Raw genomic sequence first — 7,777 nt, 5'->3', positions numbered from 1 at the left:
TTAATGAACAAAATAAAATAATTAATAAATGAAATATAAAGAACAATTTTTATGTACACGGTAAAGGTATGCTTGATTTGATGTGAACAAAAAATAATTTAAATATATAAATAAGTAAATAAATATTTAAATAGATAAAGAGATACATCAGCATGGTCACCTGTAAAGAACCAATGCCCATGTAGTTGAACACAATGTTGCTTAATGTCTCTGAAAACACATTTGATGAGTTTGATTCAATTCCTTTCCTGACTGTAAAAGAAACTAGAGTCTTTGAAATGGCTGAACTTATGGACATATGATAGATTGTATTAGTTGATGAGAATCATTTTTTTATGGGACCAGGTCGCCTTCCTTACTTCTTAACCTTTCTTGCCAATTTGTTGAGGCAGAGAAGGATCTCATGATTTCTGCTCTGACAATCTCCCAGGCACAAGGGCTGTATTTCTTCTCTGTCAGATCGAGAGAGATATTTTTGAAATATTTCCTCACAGCCAGCATGGAGTCCTCATTTATCAGGGAGAGGGATGTTTCTTCTACCCCCATGTCCTGCATCAAACAGACTTCCAAGTCATTCAGCTGCTGATCAAGTCCAGTGCACAATTTGTCCAGGAGATGAGTCCTGTGTGCTGAAGAGGTTGAAGATATGCTGGATCATCTCATGGTGGACAGAGATGGCTTGAACCTTCTGGAACTTGTTGCCATCAAGCTCCTCCTGGGGAAATCCAAAGTCATTTCTGTTCTTCAGACAGGAGAAAGAGGAGATTCTCCTCATTTGTCCCAGAAGCATCAAGGTTCTCCTGTTAGCCAGGTTATGGCTCTGAGGCAGATCACAGCCCAGAGAGCAGATGGAGTTGCAGCTGAGCGCCACCAGGGCCGTTAGTAAAAGGAAAGAGAAGTCTATTGGGGATCTTGCAGATGCTGCTGTCCTGGTTGATGTTGGTGACTCTGTGAGGCTTGACCTCCAGGTTCTCTGAAGACCTTCCTCTGGTCATGTGTTTTAAATAGGGAACGCACTAGTCTTCATTCTCTTAAGCCCCCCCCCCACCCCGGCCTTTACTTTCTACTTCTTTTTTTGCTTTCCTTTATGCACTCTGTATATGGGTTTTTAGTGCAATGTTTCTCAACCACCTTTTCTCATTATTGAGAGCCCCCTGGCAGCCTTTGTGTCCTAACTGAACCTCTCCCATGAAATTTTAATACCACAGATATACTGTATTTTTGTTTATATATTATATGTATATCTGTGTTTTATACATAAAATGAGAAAGTGTAAACTTTACACTTTTTATTGAATGCAGGGTTAATAATGACTAAATCAGACTTTTAAGCTAAGAGTTAAATTAAAAAGCTATTATTTCATTTAACTTTATAACTAAATCTGCTGAGTACCTTTTAATGTAATTCATTTACCTATATAAATTGCAATATATTAACTCACTTAGGCAAATTAGAAACTTATATAAATAGATAATAGCAATGTAATGAAATACTTAAAGATTATCCAGCAAGAGTAAACAGCTGAAAAATTAAATTTTTTCTTAACAGTTATTTTTAGTGTACTTAACTTTCAATTTTGATTGGTATGAGAAAATAACTTTTAATTTAACTAATTGCTAGCTATTTATCCAGATATTGTCAACATGCTTTTCTTGTCAGCAATTGACATTATTATTGACAAGTTAAATAACATAGTAGAATTAAATATTAAAATACAAACCACTAGTATTTAATTTTCCAATCCCAAGTTACACTCAAAAGCACTGAGGTTCAATGTTTATTATGGAATATTCAGAAGGCAGCCAGCGGTAACCCGTAAGTATGTGGAGGTAACCTCTCATGATATGACTTCTAGATCAAGCAAAGGATGGAAAGAAAGTCCTCTATGAGTCTCGCATACATTCTGTGTATCTTCCATCAACTCAATATCCATACTTCACATGTGATACCCAAGGAAACATGAGAGAAAATAAATATTAAGGAATAATATTTTGTTGGATAGGGCTAAGCTTTGGAGGGCCACAAACCGTTGTAATATCTAAGATTTATTCACACCTCCAAGAAGCAATTTTACACCTTAGGAATGATAGCAACCTCAGTGAGAACACTTAATCTAGAAAGCATCATCACTTTGAATTTTCCTTTGTATTTTTTTCCTTAAAGTTGAAATTTCCCAGATAACTTTCTGAAGTTCCTATCCAAGTCAATTCTTATCAATTAAAAGAGAACCATTGTTGTCCTGAATTCAGAACTGGATAAATATGGAGCTTCATTATGTGAAGAATTAACTTTTAGCTTCAATCATGGACTCAAGTTTTATTCCTTTTATTTGGCATGAGAAGTTAGGCTGCCTCAGTGCTATAGATTCCTATTCTTTAAATGGTAGGTACAAACCATCTTTGGTAGCCTGATGTTTTAAATCCCAATCAAGATACATCTGAATTTCACATGTAGAAAATTATGCTTAGTGAAAAAAATCTTAAACAAAACAGTAAATATTCTATGATTCCATATATATGAATCAAAATTCATTAGGATTGCAATATACATTCATACAAAAGGAATTTGGATATGGGCTGTGCCCAAATGGATGGACAGTGTTTGGGTAGGAACTAAAGGGAAAGGAATGAGGCAAAAGAATATATTTGCAGTGGTGAGTAGAAATCTACTATAAATGGGCATAGAAATGAGGCAGCAGTGACTCTGACCTTCCTTTTTTAGGTAGATCTTCACCAAATATTAAAGTGATAATTACGTACACTTGTCCTTCAATTCTCTAGGATCCCTCACAAGAACAACTTGATACTTTGTTTCCTGTTATCTCCATTTGTCTTAGTTATCTGGTACTGCTGTAACGGAAATACCACAAGTGGTGGATGGCTTCAGCAAAGAGAAGTTTATTGTCTCACAGTCAGGTAGGCTAGAAATTCAAATTCAGGGAGTCAGCTCCAGGGGAAGACTTTCTCTCAGTTGGCTTTGGAGGAAAGTCCTTATTGTCAATCTTCCCCTGGACTAGAAGATTCTCAGAGAAAGGACTCCAGGTCCAAAAGACACACTCTTCTCCTGGTACTACTTTCTTGGTGGTATGAGGTCCCCTGTCTCTCTGCTTGCTTCTCTCTTTTATGTCTTAAAAGAGATTGGCTTAAGACACAACCAAATCTTGTAGATTAAGTCCTGCCTCATTAACATAACTGCCTCTGATGCCGCCTGATTAACCTGATAGAGAAAGGATTTACAATACCTAGGAAAATCACATCAGATGACAAAATGGTAGATAATTACACAATACTGGGAATCATGATCTAGCCAAGTTGACATATATTTCTGAGGGACAAAATTCAATTCACAGCATTCTCCCTTTGGCCCACAAAAATTCATGTCCTTGTCACATGTAAAACACCTTCACCACATCATATCATGGCAAAGTCTTAAATCAACTCCTAGTCCAAAATCCAAAAATTCTTCCTCATCTGTGAAATCTAGAATACAAGATACCTACTTCAAAGTACAATGGTGGAACAGACACAAGGCAGATGTTTCCATTACAAATGGGAGAAATTGGAGGGAAAGAAGGTATACCAGGCACCAAGCAATTCAGCAAAATGCATTACATTAGCCCTCAAGTCTTGAAAATAACCCTCTGTTCTCTGAGACCATTTAAGCAATGGCCCTGCCCTCTAGACTCTAGGTATTGGCCACACTCTCTGGATTCTGAGTAGAGGCCTCTCAGCCCTGGGCTTCAGCTCCCTCAGACTTGGGCAGCCTCATTCTCCTGGTCATCTGAGTGGCAAATCCACCCTTTGAGACTGAGGCAGCTCTGCTTCCTGTCTTCCTTGTCTCTCCAGCTTCTGCTTCCTGGTTCCTTGGCCTCTGGCCACCTGGGGCTTCTCCATCCCCATCTGCTGGGTGGGGGCAAGTGTATCAAAGCTCTTCAGCTCCACTGATAAGTGCCTGGAGGCACCCCACTCCACCAGTAAACTCTGGCCAGAAGGCACTCAGCTCTCATGCTCCATGCGTTGGCAAGCCTAGTTCCACAAATAAGTGCCAGGAGGCACCCCACTCCACCAGGAAGCCTCCTGCACAAAGGCACTCAGCTCTCTCACTGCATGGGTCGGCTCCAGTGCTGTCTCCTGCTGGTCTCCTGGTTCTGATGCTTCCAGTTCTCTGTTCCTGCCAGTTCTTTGGTGCTGCTTTTCACTTTCTGCACTGTCTCCAGAGTAAAATCTCACGTCATTTCCCTCTGAGTCCTCTATCCATTCACAAAACACTATCCTGAAGAAGTTTTTTGTAAAAAAAAAAAAAAAAATGTTTTTTCAAACTTTAGAAACAGCAAATAACCTCCAAAATTTAAAGAGATAAACGAAAATTGTAAATCATAAAATAATTTATTTAAGAAAAGTAGATCATGTTCTTCTCTCTAAATATTTTTTGTAAACTCATGATGTACAATATATTTTAAAATAATTTCATGATTTTGATTTCAGATCTTTTTTAGCTATTGCAGACATATGAGTTGACAATGCCTTTTTTGGTCTTAGCAAACAGCAATGTAATTGATTAGAGAGTCACAACCATAATTTTCTTCTCTGCTGGCTGGGTTTTCTTGGAAGATTATTAAATGAGGGAAAAGAACACTTCAATTTACCCTCTGACAACATCCCAGGCATAGCTGCTGTGTTCCTTCTCTTTCAGATAGTGAATGATTCCTTGGAAGTACTTCTGGACAATAATTCTAAAAGAGGAGTAAGACAGATTTTCTTCTTCCATCTCTTCCAATTGTTGCAGACTGCGATCAAGGCTAGCTAGCAGCTGATCCAGGAGGATCCTATGCAACACAGCTATCCTCTCTATTAAAGAGCTTGAAGTTTTGCTGGAATACCAGAGGGCACAAACAGAGGACTTATGTCTTCTGGATTTCTGTGATATGCCCCCTCTTCCAAGGAAATTTAAAGTTGATTCTGTCATTCAGGCATGAATGAGAGGGCATCCTTTTCAGCTGTCTTAAAAACATGAAGGTTTCCTTGCTTGCCAGGCCATGGCTCCAAGGCAAATCCCAGCTAAGAGAGGAGGCTGGGAGGGAGCAGAGTATCCCTCCTATTAGCAAACAGATCTGGACCATGGAAAATTGCAGTGATTCACTGGATGGCCTGCAATGGACGAGTGGACTCCGCTAAACAGTAAGCGCAAAGTTTCCTTGCACACCTAAGATGGACAGAGAACGCCAGAAGCCTCTTTTCCTCAGATAGGGCATGGAAAAAACCACCATTCTGAGAAACGAAGATTTGTCCCTGCCTTTGTAGCAGAAAACCAGTTTTTGCGTTTTGGGAAAAGTCGTTGCTGGCTCATCTTGGACAGACAGCTTTAATAGTGACTAGACATTTTTCTTAGCTAGCTAGCATAGAACCTTACTTTTTTGGGATTTTCCCCCTGTGTTTTATGCTTTACTGTCTCGTTTTCCTATTTAGTTGGACATTTTACAAAATAATCCACTTATTAAAGGGTCAACAGCTTGAAATGATAACATGTAGATTTTATAGATTTATTTTATCAATTCAGGATTATTTCTGGGACGGATTTGTTCATTCTTCTGTCGGTCCACAGTATATTTAATATTCTTCACCAACACCATAATTCAAAGGCTTCAATTCTTCATCGGTTTTCCTTATTCATTGTCCAGCTTTGGCATGATATTTATGAGGCAATTGAAAATATCATGGCTTGTGTCAGGTGCACCTTAGTCCTTAAGATGACATATTTGCTTTTTAACGCTTTAAGAAGAACTTTAACTGCAGATTTTTCCAGTGCAATACATCATTATTTCCTGACTACTGTTTCCATGGGCATTGATTGTGGATCCCAGGAAAAGGAAATCCTTGACAACTTCAACTTTTTCTCTGTTTATCATGATGTTGCTTATTGGTTGGTCCAGTTGTGAGGATTTTTTTTTTTTCTTTATGGTGAGGTGTAATCTGTACTGAAGGCTGTAGTCTTTGATCTTCATCAGTAAATGCTTCAAGTCCTCTTCACTTTCAGAAAGCACGGTTGTGTCACCAGCATATCGCAGGTTATTAATGATTCTTCCTCCAATCCTGATGCTGCCTTCTTCTTCATATATTTCAGCTTCTTGGATTAGTTGCTAGCATACAGATTGAACGAAGTATGATGAAGAATACAACCCTGAAGCACACCTTTCCTGATTTAAAACTATGCAGTATCCCTTATTCTATTCCAGTGACTGCTTCTTGGTCTATGTACAAGTTCCTCATGAATGGAGATGAATTATGAGGAATTGTGGCTATATTTCAAGTTGAAGAACTTTCTACAAAATGACTGCTGTGTGTCCTTCAAAACGGTCAAGATAGAAATAGACATGGAATTTATGAACGAAAGAGAGACCATGGCATTAAATCAGTAGCACAGGAAAGGTGAGATGACAAAGGATTCTGAATTCCAACTCAAATGCCAAAGGCTTGGTGTCTCTTATTTTATAAGGGACAGGAGGTATGGTATAAATGGATTAAACTATGCAAACTCCTATAAGTCTATTTACTTTTAACTCAAGTTTTCTTTTGAATAAACAAAATAAGCATAAAAAAATACATAACAACTTTCACTCTGAAGATTGCTCTGGCCTATGGGCTCTGACTTTTCTCCTTCAGGGCCTCCCTGATTCCATGGGTGACCCTCTTCAAGGCCAATCTGTTCTCATTACCAAGGACAATAACTCCTTTTCTCATCTTTAGTCAAAACTGGACTTCCTGTTGTCTACTGACTAATAGATGTTCTTTGTTTGCTTGTGGGCCTTAATTCCAGGAAAGATTCCAAACAGTAGCCTTAAATGTGCCCAACAGTGCAGTACGCACCTAGTGAAAAGAAAAGAAAGCAAATCAATCCACCAATAAACGCTTGTCAATTAACTAAATTTAATAAATGAATTTTCACAATGGTCTTTACTGCTGTTAGAAATTATGATCTTCCAGTATGTACATTACTAATATCTGTCCTGCTGAGAAGACTCTGCCCCACTTTTGCTAAGTGTACTCAACCACCATCCTGTGACCCTTTTTTTCAAGTGTTCTTTCATTTAGTTTTGTTTTTAGAAGGAAGCTGCAATAGGACCTGAATTTAATAGTTCCCTTGGAATTTATTGGCTCCATGAACAATTTTCCTGGGCTGCGATGACTTGCTAGGTTCTCGGAAGGAAAGTAAAGGTTGCTGTTGGCACTGGAGTAACTCTCATCCCTTCCCATACTCTAATACTATTGTGGTATCAGTGGTATGGGTGCTGAGGGCACTGACAATGTCCGCATCTCCATGGAAGAACTCTGTACTCTTAGCCTTCTCCCCCTCTGAATCCAAATGATCTGAAGAAACAGTTGACTCCATGCTGTCCATTCTACTGTTCAAACTCTGGAGACCTGCATGTTCCAGTCAATGCTTTAAACATCTCAGTTCTCCTTCCAAGATCTCAAACTGCTCCTGACTCTTTCATCTTCCTTCAGGTTTCATGATGTGCACTTTGGTTTTCGAGCAAATGAGAGCCCTCTTCCTGCTGCAGCTCCTGATTGTGGAATTGGAACTTGGAAGCGCCTAGGTGAGGCATAGGTGAGCTCTGGATTCTTCACCAGCTCATTGGATGTAGACGTGTGGGCAGTGCGGGTGATACAGTTCCCTCTGGTTACTATGTTTCTGTGCCCAGCTGTTCATCCTTGGGATCTTGCCTGCTTCAGCGCAGGGCTTGGTAGGTAGGTAGGGTTTAGGCATGGCCACCTTCACA

At 39.2% G+C, this 7,777-nt stretch overlaps 1 pseudogene; it reads right to left on the bottom strand.

Annotated features, from left to right (window-relative positions):
• Nucleotides 1-272: 272 nt before the first annotated feature.
• LOC101342072 (interferon alpha-5-like) lies at nucleotides 273-7,386 on the bottom strand (annotated as a pseudogene).
• Between the last annotated feature and the right edge of the window lie 391 nt (nucleotides 7,387-7,777).

This window comes from Trichechus manatus, unplaced genomic scaffold (assembly GCF_000243295.1).
Source record: "Trichechus manatus latirostris isolate Lorelei unplaced genomic scaffold, TriManLat1.0 scaffold00025, whole genome shotgun sequence".
NCBI lineage: Eukaryota > Metazoa > Chordata > Mammalia > Sirenia > Trichechidae > Trichechus > Trichechus manatus.
Note: the sequence above shows the minus strand (reverse complement) of the source record. Positions and strands in the feature narration are given on the sequence as shown.